This window comes from Pipistrellus kuhlii, unplaced genomic scaffold (assembly GCF_014108245.1).
Source record: "Pipistrellus kuhlii isolate mPipKuh1 unplaced genomic scaffold, mPipKuh1.p scaffold_m20_p_16, whole genome shotgun sequence".
Taxonomy (NCBI): Eukaryota; Metazoa; Chordata; class Mammalia; order Chiroptera; family Vespertilionidae; genus Pipistrellus; species Pipistrellus kuhlii.
In genome coordinates, this window is record NW_023425471.1 from 18886907 (window position 1) to 18909462 (window position 22556).

The 22556-nt window shown below is 39.8% G+C and overlaps 1 pseudogene; it reads left to right on the plus strand.

Annotated features, from left to right (window-relative positions):
- The first annotated feature begins 254 nt into the window (after positions 1–254).
- LOC118720199 lies at positions 255–22124 on the plus strand (annotated as a pseudogene).
- Positions 22125–22556: the final 432 nt, after the last annotated feature.

Consider the following 22556-nt stretch of genomic DNA (forward strand, 5'->3'; position numbering starts at 1 on the left):
CTATGCCCTTGATTCTATTGTATTCACCAATTTATTCTGTTCCTCAGATATTTTATTCACTTGATTTTTAGATTCACTTGTTGATAGATAGTATTTGTTGTTCATAATTTTTATCTTTACCTTTTTTTCCTAACTCCTCTTCTTAAAGAATACCTTTCAGCATCTTACCAAATAAAAGAGAAACATGCAAATGATCCATCACTCAGCTACACCCACAACCAATCAGAGTGAGTATGCAAATTAACCCAGTAAAGATGGAGGTTCATTTGCATATGCAGGCACAAAGTGATGTGAAGCCTGCTATGAGGGTAAGGGAGGTGGCAGAGGAAGCTACTGAAGTGGTGCTCTGGATAAAAGCAAGGACTTGTGGCTCTGGGTGGCCTGGGAGCATGGACATGCCAGCTCCTGGGCTGCCGGAGAGCAGGGTCATGCTGCTCCCAGGTAGCCGGGGAGTGGGGATTTGCTGGCTCCTGGGCAGCTGGGAGTGAAGCCAGGGGAAGGAAGACCTATTCTTGTATGAATATTGTGCAACAGGCCTCTTGTTTCATATAATACTGGTTTGGTGGTGATGAACTCCTTTAGCTTTTTCTTATCTGTGAAGCTCTTTATCTGCCCTTCAATTCCGAATGATAGCTTTGCTAGGTAGAGTAATCTTAGTTCTAGGTTCTTGCTGTTCATCACTTTGAATATTGCCACTCCCGTCTGGCCTGCATAGTTTCTGTTGAGAAATCAGCTGACAATCATATGGGTACTCCCCTGTAGGTAACTAAGTGTTTTTCTCTTGCTGCTTTTAATATTCTCTCTTTGTCTTTTGCTCTTGGGATTTTAATTATGTGTCTTGGTGTGGTCCTCTTTGGATTCCTTTTGTTTCAGGTCCTCTGCGATTCCTGAACTTGAAAGTCTATTTCTTTCACCAGGTCGAGGAAGTTTTCTGTCTTTATTTCTTCAAATAGATTTTAAATCACTTGCTCTCTTCTTCTGATACCCCCATAATTCTGATGTTGGTACACTGGAAGTTGTCCCAGAGGCTCCTTACACTATCTTCATATTTTTGGATTTTTTTTTCTTCTCTTTGCTTTTCTGGTTGGGTGTTTTTTGCTTCTTTGTATTTCAAATCTTTGACTTGATTCTTGTGATCCTCTAGTCTGCTGTTGGATCTCTGTATATTATTTTTTATTTCAGTCAGTGTATGCTTAATTTCTAGTTGGCCCTTTTTCATATCCTTGAGGGTCTCACTAAATTTATCGGCGGTTACTAGAAGAAGATTCTTGAAAAATCTTATAACCATGGTTTTGAATTCTATATCCAGTAATTCTCTTTCATCCATTTCTTTCATTTGTGACCTGTTTCTTCATCTATGCATTTTTGCTGCTTCTCTGTGTTAATAGAGTGGCTTAGTGTGCTAGGTGTCCTATTGGATCCAGTGGCTCAGCCTCCCTAATTACCTGAGGTGGGCACTCTTAGTGCACCCATTTGTGGGCTGTGTGCACAGTCTTGTTGTAGTTAAGCCTTTATTGTTGTTGGTATCACTGGTAGGAATTAACTCCCAGGTCAACTGGCTGTGAGGACCCACTGTGACTACACTGGTAGAACTTCTGTGCTGGCAACAGCCTTATGGGGCAAGACTTGCTTCAGTGGGGCTTTGGTGCTCACTGAGTTTGATCTCTGAGTGTGTCCCTTATGGATCTGAGGAGTCGTAATCTGGATGGTCCTACTCTAACCACTGGGTACACTGGCTCTTGGATCTACAAGGAGGTGCTAATTTAGCCTCTGCTTGAGGCCACCAAGCAGGAGCTATGGAGAGATCTTCACATTCCTCTTCTCTGTTTTGGGTTTGGAAGTGCCCAGATGAGTCCCAGCTGTTAAGCAATGCAAGCTTCTGTGTGGCTTTGGGCCTTCTTTTGGTGGTACTAGGACTCTCTGACCCAGTTGCAATCTGTTAGGCAATTTTAGATTGCAAAGGACCAGGCCATTCATATGCAAAAGCCTCTGTGCACAGTTTGGATGAGGAGGGGTCTCAGAGAATCAACAGGGTGGATCAAACAGCTATGTCTGATCCTCAACCCTTCCCTAAGAGGCCCCTGGATTTCAGTGTCCCTTGGTAATTGTTGCCAGCACCTCTGAGAGAAAGCTGCCCTCGAGTTCCATCCAAAGCCAGACAGTCCAGTTTCTTCCCATATGAGTCTGGGTCCCCAGAGTCTTGCCCAGAACTGGAGTTCAGAGCAGTCAGGAGCTTGTGTCTCCCACCAGATTGAAAATGACAGCCACGTACTCAGTTGCCAGCCCTTTTTGTGTGCACACCTCCTTACCTCTGGATTTTACTTTTGCACCTCCTCTAAGTCTCAGTTTGCTTTTCTTTTTCCTTCTACCAATAGTTGTAGAGTTTCCACTCAGCCAGGATTCCTGTAGTTCTGGATGATGTCTGTTTTGTCTTTTAGTTGTAGTTTTGAAATGGTTGTGCGAGGCAGCAATTTCAGGTCTTTACCTATACCACCATCTTGGTTTCCTCTAATTAATACCCTTTTAATGTGCTTTAATTTCATGCATTGGGCCACTAATGTAATAATAAATGGTATAACTTCATTTCCTCTAATTAATACCCTTTTAATGTGCTTTAATTTCATGCACTGGGCCACTAGTGTAATAATAAATGGCATAATGGTACATTACTTGAGAGTAAGTGATAGAACTTTTGTGGTATTCCAAAGAATTTAACCTAAATGCAATGGACAAGAAAGATACAATTCATAGTCTATGGATTCTATATTCTAGTGGGATAGTGCATACAAGTATACAGAATTGCCTGGCCAGCATGCCTCAGTGATTGAGCATTGACCTATGAAACAGGAGGTCAGGGTTTGATTCCCAGTCTGGGCACATGCCCAGGTTGCCATTTCGATCCCCAGTGTAGGGCATGCAGGAGGCAGCTGATCAATGATTCTCTCTCATCATTGATGTTTCTATGTCTCTTCCTTTTCATTCCTCTCTGAAATTAATAAAAACTTAAAAAGTATACAGAATTACTTCCATAATTATTATTTAATTGCAATTATGATGGATACTCTGTAGCATGAAAGTGCAATATAAGCATTCTTTCAATCAATATCTTTTTATCATAAAGGAATAAAAATAATTTTACATTTACTATTCTAGGTTCTTGGTTAAAAGCACCTGTGATAAAAGACAAATTAACAAGAATAATAAAAAAAAAAAAAAACAAGAAAAAACACACAAACAGAAGTTTAGTAACATGCATACCTCCTGAATATATGGCTGATACCCAGGAAAACTGAGTATGGTAACTCTTAGAAATGGCCCAATCATCACCTTCAATACAGCTAAACACAAAAAAGGTGGTTGAGAGGGTAGGAGGAGAAGAAGAGAGACCTGTTCTGGGAGGTTGGGGGTGGTGGAGCAAAGCATAGTTAATAAGGGTAAGGTTGTTACACAATTTTAGGTATTGTCTTCTCTATTGGTAAGAATTTCTAAAAATTTAGTCATCCTCCTCTTCCTGGTACAGATGGGGAGACACCCTGACAAATGAAGATATCCCTTATAAATTTACAAAAGGGTAACTTCTGCTAGGTTTTCAGAGTTTCTCTTGTGTCTGCTATTTTTTAAAAATACCAGCTCAAGATAATCCTTATTATGAAAAGACATATTTGAGGGCAGCAAAATCTGCTCCTCTTCACTAACATTTTAATATTTTCTCTAAAGATGAAAAGGACATTTTCTTTTAAATGAAAACTTAAAGAGTATGGCAATAGTTTTTTCTTTTATTTTTAAATCCTAGGTATTTTTTCATCTAACTGTGAGCCACAACTTCCCCTGGAGACTTTTCCATAAATGTCAGCCTTTAATGATCATTCTCTCTTTTTTCTTTTTTATTGACTTTTTACAGAGAGGAAGGTAGAGAGATAGAGAGCTAGAAACGTCGATGAGAGAGAAACACCGACCAGCTGCCTCTTGCACACCCCTACCGGGGATGTGCCCACAACCAACATACATGCCCCTGACCGGAATGGAACCTAGGACCTTTCAGTCCGCAGACCGACGCTCTACCACTGAGCCAAACCGGTTTCGGCTGATCATTCTCTTTTATAAACTATTAAACTTAGAGTTGTACATATTTATACTTAATAGTTCTCTAATAGAATTATTTATATTCAGTGTATCTCCACAAATAAGAACTAAGTGCTCTAAAAGTAAAAATTATATAACTTCTGTTTATTTTGCACTGTATACAACACTTAGACAAATTCTGAGTAGAATATATATTTGTTGATAAGAGTACTTGATAGTATAAAACATTATTCAGATGAGTTTTAAAAACTAATGGCTCTTGAGGACAAAAATTCAATGAAGTACTGCCACAGGACTAAAGGGGTGCATTTGTCTGCATACATCAAAACATCAAAGCCCAGTCAAACACAAGCAGCATTTTATTAGTTGAGGAAATGGCACTCATCCCTGAGCCTCATGTAAGCTAGTGAAAGACTTGGAGCTCTGATGGAGTCCAGGCGAAGGGTTATATGGGGGGCGGGGTGGGGGAACATTAATCATGGTGGCTAAAGGAGTTGGGTTGGTCGTGGTCTCTACTGATTGGTTGGGGCCAGGATAGGGCATATTTGATCCTTGTATCAGGTCCTTATATCAGCCAGGACATTTTTTCTGTCAAGTTTCATGAGGGTGTGGTCCATATGTCACTCAGTTTTTATAGGCCTGGGGCTAAACACAACTAAAGTCAAGATGTTACCTTTAGCTTGAACAAAACTCTATTTCTGTGGTCAACAGATCTAAGGCTTTGTTCTTAAGACAGGTTGATACAGATCTGAGTCTGTTGTCCTAAGGGTTGAATGTTTAAGGAAGGCAGTTGATATACAGAAAGGAGAAAGAGTCAGGTTCATACCATAAACAGGGAGTCACAGGGCTAGCCTGAATGGGGAGCTGCACAGAAGATGCAGGCAGACATGGATCCAGGTGTGCCATACAGATTCCAATTGGCTCCCCTAGATGTGCAGCCTGTGTCCAGCACTGAGAGGCGAGCTGAGGCTATAGTATCTTTGGACTTTCTGACAGTGGAAGATTCTACAGCCTCCCACACTCCACTGAACCTCATAAGAAGACAGTTGGGGAGGGCAGGGGTTTATCCCCCAACCACAGGAAAAGGTTCTTACATTGAGTGTGCCAAAAGTTAGAAGGATGAATGGACAGGGCCCAAAATGCCAAAAGCTAGCAAGATAATTGGATAGAAAAAATGTCCTCACCACCATCCTATATAATAAAGAGCTAGTATGCAAATGGTCATCACGCACTCACACTGTCATGCTTTAATGGCTCAGACACTCAACACTGGGGAGAGAGGAATGGGGACCAGCCAGGCTGCGTCCTGGGAGAGGGGCAAACTTCTCACCCCATGGTTCTGAGCACCAGTGGCTGCACCTGTGCCTGCAGCCCAGGAGAGGGACAAGCCTCCTGCCCCAGGGTCCCAGGAACCAGCAGCTGGGGCTATAGCCCAGAAGAGGGACAAGCCTCCAGCCTCATGGTCCTGGGCTCCAGTGGCTGTACCTGTGCATGAGGTCCAGCCTGGGAGAGGGACAAGACACCTGCCCCATGGTTGCAGGCACCTGCAGTTGCAGCTCAGGAAAAGCCGCCCACCATTGGTCCCCTGCAGCTGTGGGTAGCCTGGGTGAAGCTGGCCTGGGTCCTGGGTGCCTGTGGCCAGCCAGAGGGAGGGAAGCCTGGGTCCTGGGTGCCTGCTACCAGCCAGAGGAGGGAAGCCTGGGTCTTAGGTGTGGGGTGAAGCAGAGGCCATTAGGGGCTATCAGGCCAGCAGGGGAGCAGTTAGGGGTGATCTTGCAGGCAGAGGTGGTTAGGGGCTATCAGGTAGGCAGGCAGAAGAGTTAGGGGTGATCAAGCAGGCAGGCAGGCAGGCAAGTAGTTAGGAGCCAGCAGTCCCAGATTGTAAGAGGCAGTTGGACATCTACTTTGGGGTCCCAGATTGGAGAGGGTGCAGGCTGTGTTGAGCCCCCCCCCCCCCCCCCCCCCCGTGTACAAATTTTGTGAATCAGGCCTCCAGTATCTCTATAAGAACTGCTGGCTTGAACAGGAAGGGGAGATGGTCTTTAAGATGGGAGTCCAACATTCTCCCAGGTCATGGCACCTAAATAAACTTCTGTCCTTTTGTACCAGCACCTGTTTCACAAGTTTGCCTTTTGTTGAAGCAAGCAGCTGAACCTACTTTTTCAATTAAAATGTTAAGAAATGGAGTTTCTGCAAGTATCTAAGCATTGCACTATAATTTCACATAACACTTTCCCATGCATTCCAAGAGTAATTCTGGTGATATTTTAACTTTGTTAAAAATACTACTTGACTTACAAAGCTTTTTTAATGTGCAAAGAATATTTTAGGGCCTTTCAATGTAAATTAGAAATTCATGAACTTCTGTTGTTCATGATCCAGATTTTGCCAATCTATTTGCAAAGAGAAGTGATTTTCACAATAGCAGGGAAGGCTATCTTTGCTGGAACCAAATGAAAAATGTTGATTTGAAGACACTTAAAGAAAAATTTCAAAGCAGTATGTGAACAGTATTGGAAAATTGTCAGAGCTATTTTTCAAGCTTATATTGGAAAAAATAACACCATTTTTTAGGTCACAGTGAAGAGGTGAATAAAAGTTATATGTATTATATATCATTTTTTATTTTGAAAGAAGCAAAGTGCATATAAGTAGAATAAAAAATCAATCATGATTTTTAATTATATTCTTTAAACTTTAAATACAAAGAACTGAGTTGAGACTAAATTAAACTCTCAGATTTAATAATCATTCTTTTGATATCTTTATTATGTCTGAAGTATAGGTATCTAGGAGCATATAATATTTCATAGTTAAGTCTTTATTCAGGTTTTACTTAACCAAGCAGTGAGAAATGACAGGCTGTGCTGGACTTGTCATTTAAATTATTTTTTAGAATTCCCAGTGTCTGTGCCAGTTATCATGTGCATAAAATTATATTGAAGTGGTTGGCAAGTAACTTGCATATCAGTTATCTCAAAAATAAAATAAACATTTAGTCCATATATTTAATAATTAAGTCTTAGATAAATTATTATGCATCTCTAATTTTCATGTATTAAATTAGATATTTTAATCTGAAAATAATTGAAACATATTAAGTGGGAGTCATGTTCCTAAAAGAATTAGCAATGCAAAAACCATAAATGATTTCTCATTTCAAAGAAAATAAACTGAGCAATGATTTTTAGAAATACAGTATAGAACTAAACATGCAAAATACATATATTTTAACTTTAAAATTAAAAGCATCAAATCATTCCTATTTGGCTTACAACAACTTATGGAACTTCCAACTATTTGTCAAGTGTGTAACTGTTTTAAAGTTTTGTTTTCCCTATATAAAAGGCATTTGTTTTTCCTTGCTTGCCAGGGGAAAATGTTCTGCACACAATAGTCCCTTTGGTTACACTGAAGTCTACTAATTCTGAATGAATTTTCCTTGCCCATGTAAAGAGTTAAAAAAAAAATGACACCAGGCTGTGTAGTGAAGAAAGATTTGAGTATTTTATTATGAATGGCACCATCAAGGGAAATAGGAAAGCTAGTACTCAAATCCAATCTGCCTGATGGTTTAGACAAGAGGTTTTATGGAGCAAAAATCATGAGTAATCATGAGTAATCATGAGTAATCGTGAGTAAGGGGTTTGGGGTCCTAGGTCTCACTGATTGGTCCTTGATTAGATAAGCACTTAATTTTCATCTTCTGGTCATCAGCTTCCCTGATGGTGTCCCCTTGTCTGGTTTCAGTGAGATTGCAGTGGGGTGTCCTTCATTTTGTGGGATGAAAAACATCTTAACAATGCACGTTAATAGGTTATCTTGGTGTGCAGGGGGGGGGAGGCTATATACATATCTTATTACTCTTATTCATTGTATGTTATTATTATTTCTGCTGTCTTGGTTATTTTCCCCCCAAAGTCTAACAGGCTAAGCAATTTCTATAGTGGTTAGCAGCGTGCTACATGACTTTTCGTCTCCTGAGTTTTAGTCCAATCTGGCTTACAGACCTATTTTGTATTAAATATAGTTTCTGAGGTTATTGATTCTCTTGTTTCACCTATATAATTCAGAAGGGGTCAGAGTTCACAGTGAAGCTCTCCTTCCAGAATAAAATGAAATCTATAAATCCCTTTCCAGTAAAACTATCCTCAAAGCAGAGTCCATTTCCTTTGTTTAAATGACCTTCATTTCTTTTCATTGTACTGGATACCTACTCATTAGTTCACTCTTCAATAACTTGTTTAAATGTTAACTTCCCTGAAGAGACTAGCTAATGATGACTACTCCCTTCTCAGGAATATCATTTCATAATATGTATCGGTGGTGTTACAGCACAAAATATTGTGATTTTTCAATTACCTTCCTAAAGACAAAAGCCATTGTTATTACTTAACATCATGACTTAGATTTAATAAGTGATTTTCTTAGGTTTAGAAACAGACTTGAGAGGAAGAATCCTGTGTACGTGATTTATTAAGGTAGTGTTTCCAACCCATAGGTAAGGGAAGCAAGACAGAGCAAGCAGGACAGGCAAATGGAAGAAGTCAAGCAAAAATGTGATTTCAGAGAAGTTCCTGTGGAAGGTAATACTTCAACCTGATCCCATAGGGTAACTCTGGAGTGAAAGTTAAGCTTCAGGGTTATCTTGACCCAAGAGAATAAAACAGGTTTTCATGTCCTGTCAATCAAACAGAGACTATAAATCCCCATGTACTTCCAGCTTTGTGTGTGAACTAAAGCAAAGAGGCACCAGTAGCCCAAGGGAAATCTTGTGGAAAATACCCAGATTTGCTGGCTGTTGGAAGCAACAGAATAGCAAAGACTGCAAGGGCACACATATACCTTTGAGTCCAATCTCTCACCCCTATTGTGATAGTGTTGATATCTATTACAGAGGTTCAAAATAAAGTCTATTGTTACTATTTTAACAATTTTCAGAACTTTTTATTCACAGGTGAAACGTATGTAAGAAAAGGGGTGAGGGAGCAGGAGTGGGCAGCAAAAGCCTTCAGACCATGATATGGGTACGTACCTGATAAGGGAGAGGGGGGAAAAGGAGGAGGAGGTTGGAAGAGCTTCAGATCACAATGCAACTCTGAGAAACTCTGAGCATTTCAACAGAAAGCCCCATTATAAAGATTATCCATAGAGGAGACATTACATTGGGCAGAAATGCTTAGTCACTGGCCGAAGGGGGAGGGGAAAGTTTCCTAGGGAAATTATCCTTGATTCAAATGTCTACAGCAAATCTTGAATCCTGAAGGCACTGGTGCTGGAGGATCTAAACTAACTACTCTCCAAAGCAGCTTCTCTCTTCAAGGGAGAACTAAGCAACTGCCACAACTAGATGGATGCTCATACTTTGTGCTCATGTGACTGTAGTATAATTTAAGGTAATGCATTTTGTGTCTGTCCCTTACTAGATGTGTGATCATGAAAAAGTAACTAAAACATTTTGAGCTCAGATAAAATGTATGACAATGGCTGTTTCTGGATAATCATGACAGCTATGCTCATTCACTTGAGTCTGATGTCATTGATTCTAACAATGGAGTTATTACCATTTTCTTTTCTCCTTTCTCTATTTTCAAGACTTGAGTCTTTCACGTGCTCATAAAAGCTTCATATACCCATTGTAAAATTAATTACTCCTTTGTTCACTTTTCTCTATTTCTCCACATTTAGTTTATGCTAATATTAATGTCTAATAACTTGCATCCATCAAAAGAGGTTAGTTTATGTTGCAGTGAAAAGCATCCTAAATATCTCAGTGGCTCAGTAATCCCATGTACCCAAATGCTCTACATTGAGAGAACAGCCTCGGTCTGGAATAGTGTTGGTTATTGTGGCAGAAGGGAAAGGAAGATATGATGAACCACCCAGTCAGTTTAAAATCTATGTTAAAAAAGTAGCCCAAGGGAAATCTTGTGGAAAATACCCAGATTTAGTCAAAGCAAATCATATGGCTAAGCCTTATGTCAGCAGAATACATAATCCTTTTCTAGAATTTATCATTAATAAAATCTACTACATAGCCCCAGTTTTCAACCTAGAATTTGAATGTCATTTTTTCTTCACAATGTGTATTCTGGTATTAGTACTTCAGTTTGTATAGTTAACAGAAACTAAGAAATGAACTGCAGGTGTCTCTGTTAAGAACTCCTTCTGAAAATCCTTACTTGAATTCTATCAGTTGTTTGCCTTCTTATCACTGCAGTACCTTAGCAAATATATTCTATGGGCTTTGTATGAAATACATTAATCATTCATGCTATTTTGATTAGCTTCCTCTCTTCTTTTTGCACAATACAGCAGCCAAACAAGGTCACTACTGTAAGATTTATCACAAAATATCTTACTGACAAGTGATTTGTCTCCTCCTAGAATTTTACTGTGATACATTAGCCTTTGGGTTTTTACTGCTATTTTTTGAGAAAAATATAGTACTCTATCTGTCATAATTTTGTGACAACCAGGCATTCACTGTAAGAGGAAATCCAGAGGAGATGATTTTTTTAATGTTTTAACATCTCCTTAGTTATGAATTTGAGATAAGTCAATCAAGCCTATGGGTTAAATTCAGAGCATTAACTGGTCCCAACAATTATTGCCATTGATACTGTTTTAAAAGTATCCTAAACTTTTTAATCCAGAGTAATATGTGTTTGCATCTCTTCCTGAACTGGCCTCTCCCCATTTTTCATTAGAATGAGTTTGTAATTCGATGGTTATCTTGAGTACAGGATGCTAATTTACTGAAATAGTAGAGAATTTTTTAAATTTCAAAGATTAATTTATATCATATTATGCACTTTTTTTCTATAAATGTGTTATTTTGGAGAAGTATATAAATTAAAAATTTGTTATACAAATCAAGTATTTAACTTATTAAGAAGATATTTGAAATATTTATATGGTAATTTGATTTTTCTTAATACTAGCTGTCACCTCCTGGCACTTTTAATTTGGAGACCTGGCTTTCCAATTCTGACTTTTATTTTGTCTTCTGTTACAAGTCTAACTGTACACCAAGATACCCTAGAACCCTAATAGAAGTTTTAAAATTTTAAAATAAGTCCAACAATATCTGTCAGAGAAGGTAAAAACTAATAAGACAAAGTAATTCACAGATTTTTTTTATTATATCATATAAAATTTTGACTGATTATATCATGGGGGCAAAAAAAGTACTTTTCCTCCCACCTTTAAGTATTTCTAGCTGGGCTATTAATCAAATGAACAGAGCCATATTAACAAGGGGGATAAAATTTTAATATGTGCATGGGGAATTCACATAAGCATGAAAATTACAATGGTAGTGATGCAAAATTGGGTATATATGTCATTTTGGACAAAGAATGGCAAGGGAGAGTAGGGATCTGAGATTTCAAAGGGACTGGGCAATTTACATGTAGTTGAGGAAGAACAGAACATACATGGCAGTCCAATTTTGTTAGGCAACCTCAATAACAATGAGACACAGTGGGGTGATCTATTAGTTAACAGACCCCTGCTTGGCACCTTCCTATCTACCATACTTAATTCAAATTAGGCTGAGGTGAATAAGTTAAGATTTCCTTTCTAGAACAGGTCTTTTTCTATCTGAAGCTCGGGCAGGAAAGAGGGATTTTTTTTTTCTGGGCCTTTTACTTCTTAATAACCATTTTAAAAGCAATATTGCATAAGGAAAAACTTTCAATGTCATATCTTTGTGAAACTGGATTTTGGTAGTTGCTCTGATAAAAAGCAAATACTGTACAAAAATCAATGCAGGTCAAGAAATGAGGGTAATGGTATCCAAATGGATTCCAAGGTTTGAGGTATGCAGTGTGCAAAGGCAAATAGATCTTATGGTTATTTATACGTTAAATTAAAATTTATTTTTCTTCCAATTTATATATTTGAAAGGTATATATATATATATATATATATATATATATATATATATATATATGTTTTCTAATGGCTTCTACTAAATCATCAGCACAAAAATATCTAATAAGTTGTCTGAACCTAAAAACTCAATAAACAGAACTCTTACATATTTGTTTTCACCTAGGATCCCACATGAAAATATTATTGAAACACTATGAGCATCTTTGGGCGAGAAACTTAAGGAGCCTCTCAATTATATATATTATCTCCAGTGTAACCCTATATAATAAAAGCCCAATATGCTAAGTGTACTCTCATTCGGTCATCTGTTCAACCAATCAAAGAATAATATACTAATGATATGCTAAAGCCACTCAGCTGCTTGCTATGATGTGCACTGACCACCAGGGGGCAGACGTTTCAGCTCAAATGATAGGGTAGCTTGCTGCTGGGGTTCAGCAGATCAGGATGCAGCAAGACAGGCTGGACATGCCCTGGGCCCTCCCCCTGTCCCTCCCACACCAATGGGGTCCCTCAGCCTGGCTGCACCCTATTGCAATATGGGCTGAGGCTGCCCCCTCTTAGTGCATGAATTTTGTGCACTGGGCCTCTAGTACTTAAATACAGGTGATGTTGTGGCTGAAAAAATATTTTTAATTTACTCATAAGTATAGTTGATGTAGATTTATAAATTTATATAGCCCTGGCCAGTGTGTCTCAGTGGCTTATTGTCCTATGCATCCAAAGTTTGCAGGTTCTATTCCTGATCAGGGTACCTGCCTAAGTTTTGGGCTTGATCCTCCGGTAGGGAGCATGCAACAGGCAGCGGATGGATGTTTTGCTCTTATATCCATGTTTCCCTCTCTCCCTCTCTCTTCCTCTCTCTTTAAGAAAAGTGGCCATGGACAACAGGGTGGTGGGGGCATATGTAGGGAGGGGTTGGGATGGGAATGTGGGGATAAGGACAATTATTGTGAGACCTTAATCAATAAAATAAATTAATTAATTTAAATAAATAAATAAATAAATAAATAAAGGCGTTGACCACAATAAAAGAAAACACACACACACACACACACACACACACACACTCACACACAAAAAACAAACAAACAAAAAAAACATTCACTCATTCATTCATCAAATATTATTGAAAGAATACTGGAGATGGGGATACAGTATCAAAGGATGCTAGACCCCTGAGCTTATGTTCTTTCATTCTAGAAGGGGGAGAGGTAATGCACATGTAAATAATTTTGTACAGTACATGATAGATCCTCCCATCCTCCAGTTGATGGACAGACGTAAACCCTACCTGCAGGCCAGACATTCCTGAGCTCTGAACCACCAATCAGCACCTGCCAAGTGTCCTAGCCTCCCCCCCCCCCCCATTCCTAAGTCCCTAATCACCAATCAGCGTGTGCTAAGTGCCCTAAGCCCCGTCCCCTATCCTTGAAAGTGCTTGTACCCCAGCCATCCCTCTCTTCCTCCCCTCTCTGTGGAAGCAGCCAGCAGGGGTACCCTTTCTTCCAATAAAGACTGTGTGTGTCCTGCCAAAAAAAAAAAACAAAACAAAAAAAACAAAAAAAAACAACATTTGCTGAAACCAGTTTGGCTCAATGGATAGAGCATTGGTCTGCGGAATGAAAGGTCCCAGGTTTGATTCCAGTCAAGGGCATGTACATTGGTTGTGGGCACATCCCCAGTAGGGGGTGTGCAGGAGGCAGCTGGTCGATGTTTCTCTCTCATCGATGTTTCTAGCTCTCTATCCCTGTCCCTTCCTCTCTGTAAAAAATCAATAAATAAAATATATTAAAAATAATAATAAAATAAAAAATGAAACATTAAAAAATATAGTGTTGTGTTGAATACCTTACATCCTCAATGAATTTATAAAAGAAAGTGTTCTTGCATTTTCATTTCATGTAATAAAATAATCATATATGGTGTACAATAAAAATATTCATACATATGTTAAGTTGATGCCATGAGGAACAAGGCCGAATGAAATTAAAAGCAAGGTGTCAGCTATCAAGAGCAGGAAGGACAGGGTATTTATATGTCTCTTATGTGGGTCCTGGTGAACAGTTAAGCCAGATGCAGGTGCAGGTAGTTGTGGAAAGCAGGGTCTAGAGCTGCTCTTCTTAGAGACTTGTCTGTCTCTTATGGCACCTGACATGAGAATGACAGGAAAACTGCAGAGAGGACAGGAGCCCTAAGTGGGACACAATGAAAAATTGCTGAGCACAGGGGAGAAACTGAGTTCAGGGGAAAGTTACAGGATATACCTAACAACATATTCATGAATTCTGGTGTATTAATCCTTGTTTGATGAGTTATTTAAAATAGGTTAATTTGAACAGTGTAGTAGACATTGATGATTGCTTTCCCTGGAATCTACCTGTTTACCATTATCACCAATACTACTACCACTCCTATGATACACATACATACAGTAGGCGACCATATCACTAGCCATCCCCACCCTATCCATCCTTCACCCAGTTCCAGTTCTGTGCCAACTGAAACCAATCAGCATAACTCCATCTTGTTTAGATAAAATATTGGTTATTGGTGAACATGTGATATGACCTAGTTACTCTAAAGTATTGTCCAGGATTTTGTTTTATGGTTGGAAAAAAGAAATTCTCACTTGCTCACAGAATAAGAACTAGGAAGCCTCTGGCCCAGGTTTTATTAGCAGCCATCTTGAAAGAGCTAGAGGAGCTAGTTCCAGGAATAGGAGAGTGAATACACAAAAATAAATTTGCCTTTAGTGACATTACACTGCTGAATAAAGTCTAACTTGAAGCCACCCCTACCAGTGTACAACATGAACAACTTTGAAATTTTCAGAATGTTAAGTTAATATGTGTTATCTTTGTTAAAAGTTTTTTGTTACTTGCAACCAAAAATATTCTGATACAGATGTCTTACTCTTTTTATAACTGCAAATAAGAAAGTCTTAGAAAAGACTGTTAAAACTGAAATCAGATTTTTTTTGTGTGGGAAAACAATTGCTTGCCATTCAAATAATAGAAAAATGACATGTTTCCATAAAAAACATAGTCATACTTATTTGGTGTCATGTCACTACTATATATATATGTGTTTGTGTATATGTGTATCTTTAAATACAGAAACTTACTGAAAAATAAAAATGAAAAGAACATTTATTGAGTTTATATCATGTGCCAGGCAAGTTGATCATATGTTAAATATATTTTAGCATAGTATTGCTCTGTTAAGTAAATATTCTTAAACTTTGCAAATCCTCTTTGGTAGAGAAATATATTTTAAACAATTAATTTAATATTTTCCTATCAGACGAATATAATAGAAAAAACATTATGATCATTTAAATTAATGATTCTCAACTGTGATTGCACATGCCTATGGCCAACCCTGGATATATGCATTTATTTGTCTGTATCCATGTCTAGGCATTATTAGCAACTCTCCAGGTGATTCTAAAAATGGAGTTAGGATTAATTAATTCCATTTTATCTGTTGTTACTCGGAAAGCCTAACTTTGTTCCTGCTACCTATTTTTTCTTTATCCTTTCCCACCAGCTTTCTTCATAGGAATAATAACCCAGGTACTGTTATACTGTTTTGATTCATTGTACTGAAAGTCAAACTGCAGCAACATGTTGTACTCTTTCAAGAACTGATGCTAAAATAACCCCATTTTTTCTTTCTATATTTTATTTAAATAATTCACCAACCATCAAGCATCTCCTGTGGATTTTTTGGCTTTTACAGATCAATGCTTTACAAAACACCAGGTTACTTCCTTATCTGGGTTGAAGGGCCTTAGTATGAAATCAATTGGGAGGTGTGAGAATGGATTTAGCTATAAACCTTAATTTAAGTAATTTCCCTTGTTATGTCCATGAAGTAACAATGATTGTATGATTGCTTCCTCTGATGCTCTTAAAATGCTAAGCATTACTAATCAAAAGCAGGTAAATTTGTTTCAGTGAAGCTGCCAGTTGTTTATTCTCAAAAAAATTACCACAGAAGATTTGTTACAAAATGTAACATCTGTGCTTTACTAAAAGAGAAGGTAGGAGAGCCATGACTGTTTAGAGATCAGATTATTTGCATGTTGTATTATTTTTGACTTCATAATGCTTTCTTACTAGCTTTCCCAAATTGCAGGACTCTCCAGAAGTGAAATAAACTTTGGAGTCATAGTATTAGCCTATCTAATAAAAGAGTAATACAAATTAACCATCACTCCTCTATACCCACAAACCATGTCCACAAACCACGCCCACCAGCCAATCAGGAACAAATATGCAAATAAACCCAACCAAGATGGCTATCGCCACAGAGAGCAGGAAGGAGGCTTGGATTTCCCCAGCAATGGAAGCCAAGCTTTCTGCCTGCCCTTGCCAGCCTAGGACTCCACTCAAGGCTACAAAGTTTCAATGATAGAAGATATATAAATCCCAACAGAAATGGTGGCAGCCATGGAGCTGGAGAGAGCAGGAGGGAGGTTGGGTTTCCCCTGGCGATGGAGGAAGCCAAGCTTTCCACACACTCTGGCCTGCCAAGGCCTCCACTTAAGGCTACAAAGTTTCAATTATAGAAGATAGATAAGTCCAAACAGAAATGGCTACCACCATGGAGCAAGCAGAAGGCTTGGCTCTACTCCAGGCTACAAAGTTTCAATTGTAGAAGATAAATAAATCCAGAAACCAGGGCCTCTGCTTTGGTCACCAGGGGCTGTGGCAAGCCTGCAAACTACCACAGGCCCCTTGCTTAGGCCACCCCACACCCTAAGGGAACCCCCACCCTGATCAGAAATACCTTCAGGGCAAACCAACTGGCCCCAACCCTTGTACCAGGCCTCTAGCCTATCTAATAAAAGAGTAATATACAGATTGACCATCACTACAACACTCAAGATGGCTGCCCCATGTGGTCAAAGATCCTGCCCCCATGTGGACACAGATGGTCACCACAAGATGACCAGCAGGAGAGGACAGTTGGGAGGGACCAGGATTGCAAGGGAGGGCAGATGTGGGCAATCAGGCCAGCAGGGAAGGGAAGTTAGGGGTGACCAGGCTGGAAGGGGAGCACTGAGGCATCAATCAGGCTAGCAGGGGGGACTGGTAAGGGGCTGATCAGGCTGGCAGGCAGAAGTGGTTAGGGGCAATAAGAAAAGCAGGCAGGCGAGGAGTTGGGAGCCAGCAGTCCTGGATTGTAAGAGGGATGTCCAACTGACCATTTAGGCCTGATCCCCCCTAAATGAGTAGTCAGACATCCCTCAAGGGGTCCCAAATTGGAAAGGGTGCAGGCTGGGCTGAGGGGACCCCCCCTCATGCATGAATTTCATACACCAGGCCTCTAGTATCCTATATAATTATCCTATATAATAAAGAGGTAATATGCAAATTGGCCATCACTCCAACACACAAGATGGCCGCCTCATGTGGTCAAAGTTGGCTCTTCCCATGTGGGCACAAGAGGGCTGCCACAAGATGGCCATCAGGGGAGGGTAGTTGGGGGCAACCAGGCTGGCAAGGGAGGGAAGATAGAAGTGACCAGGCCAGCAGGGAAGGCAGTTGCGGGTGACCAGGTCTGCAGAAGAGGACAGTTAGGGGTGACCAGGACAGCAGGGGAGCAGTTAAGCATCAATCAAGCTGGCAGGGGAGTGGTTAGGGGGTGATCAGGCTGGCAGACAGAAGAATTTAGTGGCAATCAAGCAGCAGGTAAGCGAGCACTTGGGAGCTAGCAGTCCTGGATTGTGAGAGGGATGTCTGACTGCAGTCAGACATGGGCCTAAATGGGCAGTTGGACATCCCTTGAGGAGTCCCAGAAGAAAGTTCAGTTCCCGAGAGGGTGAAAGCTGTGCTGAGGGACACACACCCCGCTGCCACCGTGCATGAATTTTGTGCACTGGGACACTAGTTTCATTATAATAAGGAGAAACCAACAATCTTCAAAATAACTTGGCTCCTACTTTTGTGAGATTCAATAGATATTTCTGGGTACAGTGGATACAGGGTATACTCTAATTTTCTTGTGATCTGAAGCATACACAATAGTACCAGCTGCTTCTGTTTTCTTACACTGAACGATGGGCATATTAAAATCATTTGCAAATTGTTGAAGGCAAATATCACAGTTAAGTGTACATTTCCTGGAATGCATTGTCATTAGGAATTAGGCTTATTAAATCACTTCTTGTTACATAAATGAGATTCTTGGGTCTTCTATATGAAAACCTAACATAAAATACTTAAACATATTGTTCCTACTTTCTTAAATAATTGGCCCAATTCCTTTATCCAGAATTGGGAAATGTAAATAAAATGTAGACTTTTATAGAACCAACATCTAGAATATTAGATAAATTTATTTAGTTCTCAAAGAAAGCATAAAAATGCAGCTAAAATTCTACTTCATGTGACAAAGTGTTGCTAGATTTAATTAAGAATTTTCCCCTATTATATTGTGGCATCAATGCAGCCATTTGATATAAGTGGTGATTAGAGGTGAAAGCCTTTACTTGTCATTTTCTACCTTCTGAAAAGTGTTATCTGATTCTAAGAGAAAAATATGTCTTGCAGAAAAAAATGAAACTGGACACAATCATTCTGAGGCTGCCCATCAATACTGGAGCCAAATTAAGCAGAGACAGGGTTGAATAATATTTGAGCATTTATTCCAATAAAATGCTGGCAGTATGGGGAGAGCAGTTGGTCACCCTGGAAATTCTGTTCTGACCTCCCACTGTTGGCTGATTATATACGGGCATTAGAGAAGATAGCTATGTGCAGCTGTCAGCTACAAGTGTATCAGGAAAAGGGGAAGGAAGGGTCTGCAGTCTGGCCTTTAGGAGCTCAAAGTCTGATAACAAGGTGGCTAATCTTCTATGATGTTACAAACAGTTCAGGCCTTCCTGGGAATGAAGAAAGTTCAGTTCCTGAGGCAAACTCCTTGGAGGGGGTCTGAGCACAGCAACCAAATCAAAGAATGTCCTGTCCTTGTTCTTTTCTCAAATGTATTTCTTTACTGAGTAATGGACCCATCAAGGCATCTTATCTTTTTACAGTTTTGTTTCAGCCTCCAATTTCCCAGGGTCTATAAGAAAACTTCTTATCTGTAGTTCATAAGGTGAATAATTATTAAACAACTGTGGCTCTATTCTTATTTTGTGCCCTTCCCCACTATCAGAACTACAGAAGAGAACAGTCTATACTTGAAAGACTCAGTGAAAATAGCATCTGCAGCCAGCAAGCTTGCTCTTCTCCTGTGACAGAACTCAGCTCTTTTCATCAGCATCGAGTTTTAATGTGTTTGCAGCGATCCAAACAACAATAAACAAATGGAAAAGCAAAGGAAACATACAGCTAAAAAACAGACATTTCATTTAATTATCATGTAAATAGAGGAGTCAAAAAGCCAATTTCACTCAATAAAGAAAAAGTGGATATGTAACTTTTATAGCCTACAATACTATTAGTGGAGAAGAAAAGAGGTTGTTAATATGATTACACATATGAAGTTACTACTTCCTCTAATGGGAGCTTACAATATTGTCAGGGTTCAGAGAAAACACAAAAGGAAAACACAAATTTTTTTCAATAAGTAAAATTAGAAACACCTTTTACATAGCAATAAACTGAAGATGCTTATGTCACATTTTCAATCAAGGATTTAAAGGCCCTTTAGCCCTAGTCAGTTCAGCTCAGTGGAAGGAAGGATCCCACATTCAATTATGGTCAAGGACACATGCAGCTTTGCGGGCTCAATCCCCTCTAGGGGGCTTGCAGGAGGCAGCCGGTCAATGATTCTCATCATTGATGTTTCTATCTCTCCCTCTCCCTTCCTCTCTCTCTCTCTCTCTCTCTCTCTCTCTCTCTCTCTCTCTCTCTCTCTGTCTATATATATATATGTATGTATATATATATAGGCTCTCTAAATTGTCCTTGGGGTATTTATGTTGCTATAGCTTATGAGAAAAACATATAATACAGGCAAAGAACAAAAAATGTTGCATATGCAAATGCACTACTGATGTTTTAAAATATTCAATTAACAAGTTTCACATTTTATGTTTCTTCCTAAATTTATTGTTGAAAGTATTACAGATGTTCCTTTTGCATATTTGTATTTTTTTCCCATTGACTCCTCCATCTCATACTCACCTCTCCAAGGCCTTCACACTCTATTGGTTTATTTACTACGTAGTATATATGCATATAAGTTCTCTGGTTAATCATTCCCATCCACCACCCCCCTCCTGCTTTTCCTCTGAAATTCCTTACTCTGTTCCATGCTGCTTTGTCTCTGCTTTTATTTTATTCATCAGTTTATTTTTTCATTAGATTCCACATATGAGTGAGAACATGTGATACTTACCTTTCTCTGGCTTATTTTGATTAGCATTATATTGTCCAGGTCTATTCAAGCTGGTGCAAATGGTAAGAGTTCTTTCTTTTTTACCGCCACATAGCATTTCATTGTGTAAACATACCACAGCTTTTTTATCCACTTGTGCTGATGGGCACTTGAGTCAAATGGCAGTTCCATAGTTAATTTTTTGAGGAATATCCATAATGGCTGCACCAGTCTGCATTCCCACCAGCAGTGTACTAGGGTTGCCATTTCTCCACATCCTCACCAAAATATTCTGTGAAGCATCTTGCCTGTAATCTCATAGGATAAGAACATGACTGAACTGGAGTATGAACTTATTTCTGCCTGGTTCCAAAGGTTGTGTTTTAATATTCTTTTAAAATATTTTTTATTGATTTCATAGAGAGGAAGAAGGATTAAGCCATAATCCAGGCATGTGCTCTGACTAGGAATTGAACTGTGACAGGTATTTCATGGGTTGATGCTTAACTACTGAGCCAGAGGGGAAAGATTTTTTAAAAAGAGCTCTGCTGCACTGAGATCTCAGCTACTCCACTGGCCACCTCTCCAGTGTCCCCTGCGGCCCAGGATGAAACTGATTCTGCAGTGAAGAAGCTATTATTGCTAAAAATAAGCTACAGCACCTGGGTTAGTGGCCCAGGTGCCACGGAAGCTGAAGTGGATTTTGTGGACCCCTGAATGGTACAGAGGAACAGTGCAAGTTCATTGTTCTGTTCGGAAGCAGTAACTTTGATAAAGAGCTGATAAACAGAATAGAGAGAGCCACAGGCCAGAGACTACACCACTTCCTGCATAGATGCACCTTCTTCTCACACAGAGACATGAACCAAGTCCTTAATGCCTATGAAAAAAAGAAGCCATTTCCCTGTATATGGGCAGGGGCCCCTCTTCTGAAGCCATGCATGCAGGCCACAACAGTCCGTTCATTTTCACAAAGTGGTTGCAAGACATGTTTAATGTGCTCTTGCTCATTCAAATGACATATGAGAAGTACCTGTGAAAGACTTGACCCTGGACCAAGCCTTTGGCTACACCATGGAAAATGCAAAGGACATCATTGCCTGTGGCTTTGACATCAACAAGACTATCTTAACTGGCCTTGACAACATGGGGGTGAGCTCAAACTTCTACAAGAACATGGTGAAGATTAGAAGAACGAGACCTTCAACCAAGTGAAAGGCATTTTTGGCTTCACAAATAGTGACTACATGGGGAAGATCAGCTTTTCTGCCATCTAGGCTGCTTCCTCCTTTAGCAACTCATTCCCACAGATCTTTCGGGGCAAGATGAACATCCAGGGCCTCAGCCCCAAGAGATGTCACCCCTGAATCTGCTATCCTAAACCACCCTACTACACTTGACCTTCTTCCCTGCCTTGCAGGGGACTCAGACCCAAAAGAGTGCCAGCGACCCCAACTCCCCCATCTTCCTCACAGACACAGCCAAGCAGAACAAGACCAAGGTCAATAAGCACACGTTTTCTGGAGGGAGAGACACCATCGAGGAGCACAGACAGTTTGGTGGAAACAGCCACGTGGATGTGTCCTTCATGTATTTGACCTTCTTCCCAAGGATGATGACAAGCTGGAGCAGATCAGGAAGAATTACAGCAGTGGAGCCATGCTTACCTGGGAGCTCAAGAAGGAGCTTCTGGAGGTCCTGCAGCCCCTCCTTTCAGAGAACCAGGCCAGGTTCAAGGAGGCCATGAAGGAGATAGTCAAAAAGTTTTTGACCCCATTCAGGAGCTGTACCATGACTTTCAATAACGCCCATTTTATCTGCACAGAAAGAACCATAATTTACCCAGAGCCTCTGTTACATGGCTTCTGGTTTCTGGTGTCTGTACCTGTGTGTCTGTCAGAATTGTTTCTCCCTGTATCATCCTTTCCAAACCCTGCCTGCTCCACCCCTAGGAGGACTTCCATTGGAAAACATCTCACCATTCCACATAGACCCTTAAGCCTGATGGTTAGAGAGCCTGTAGTCTAGATGTACATTTCAGGAAGTTTAATGGGCACAGGCCTATTTCAGCCCATCCCTCCAAAAACAAGCAGAAATGCTAGCTGTGCTTTTGACTAAGAGATCTCCCAGCTTGAAAGGTGCTTTTCACACCGAGTATTGGACCCAGGTGGTCACTTTTATTAAAGTTGAGTCTGTGGGAGAAACTTTCCAGCTCACTTCCTGAAATCTAGATCTCA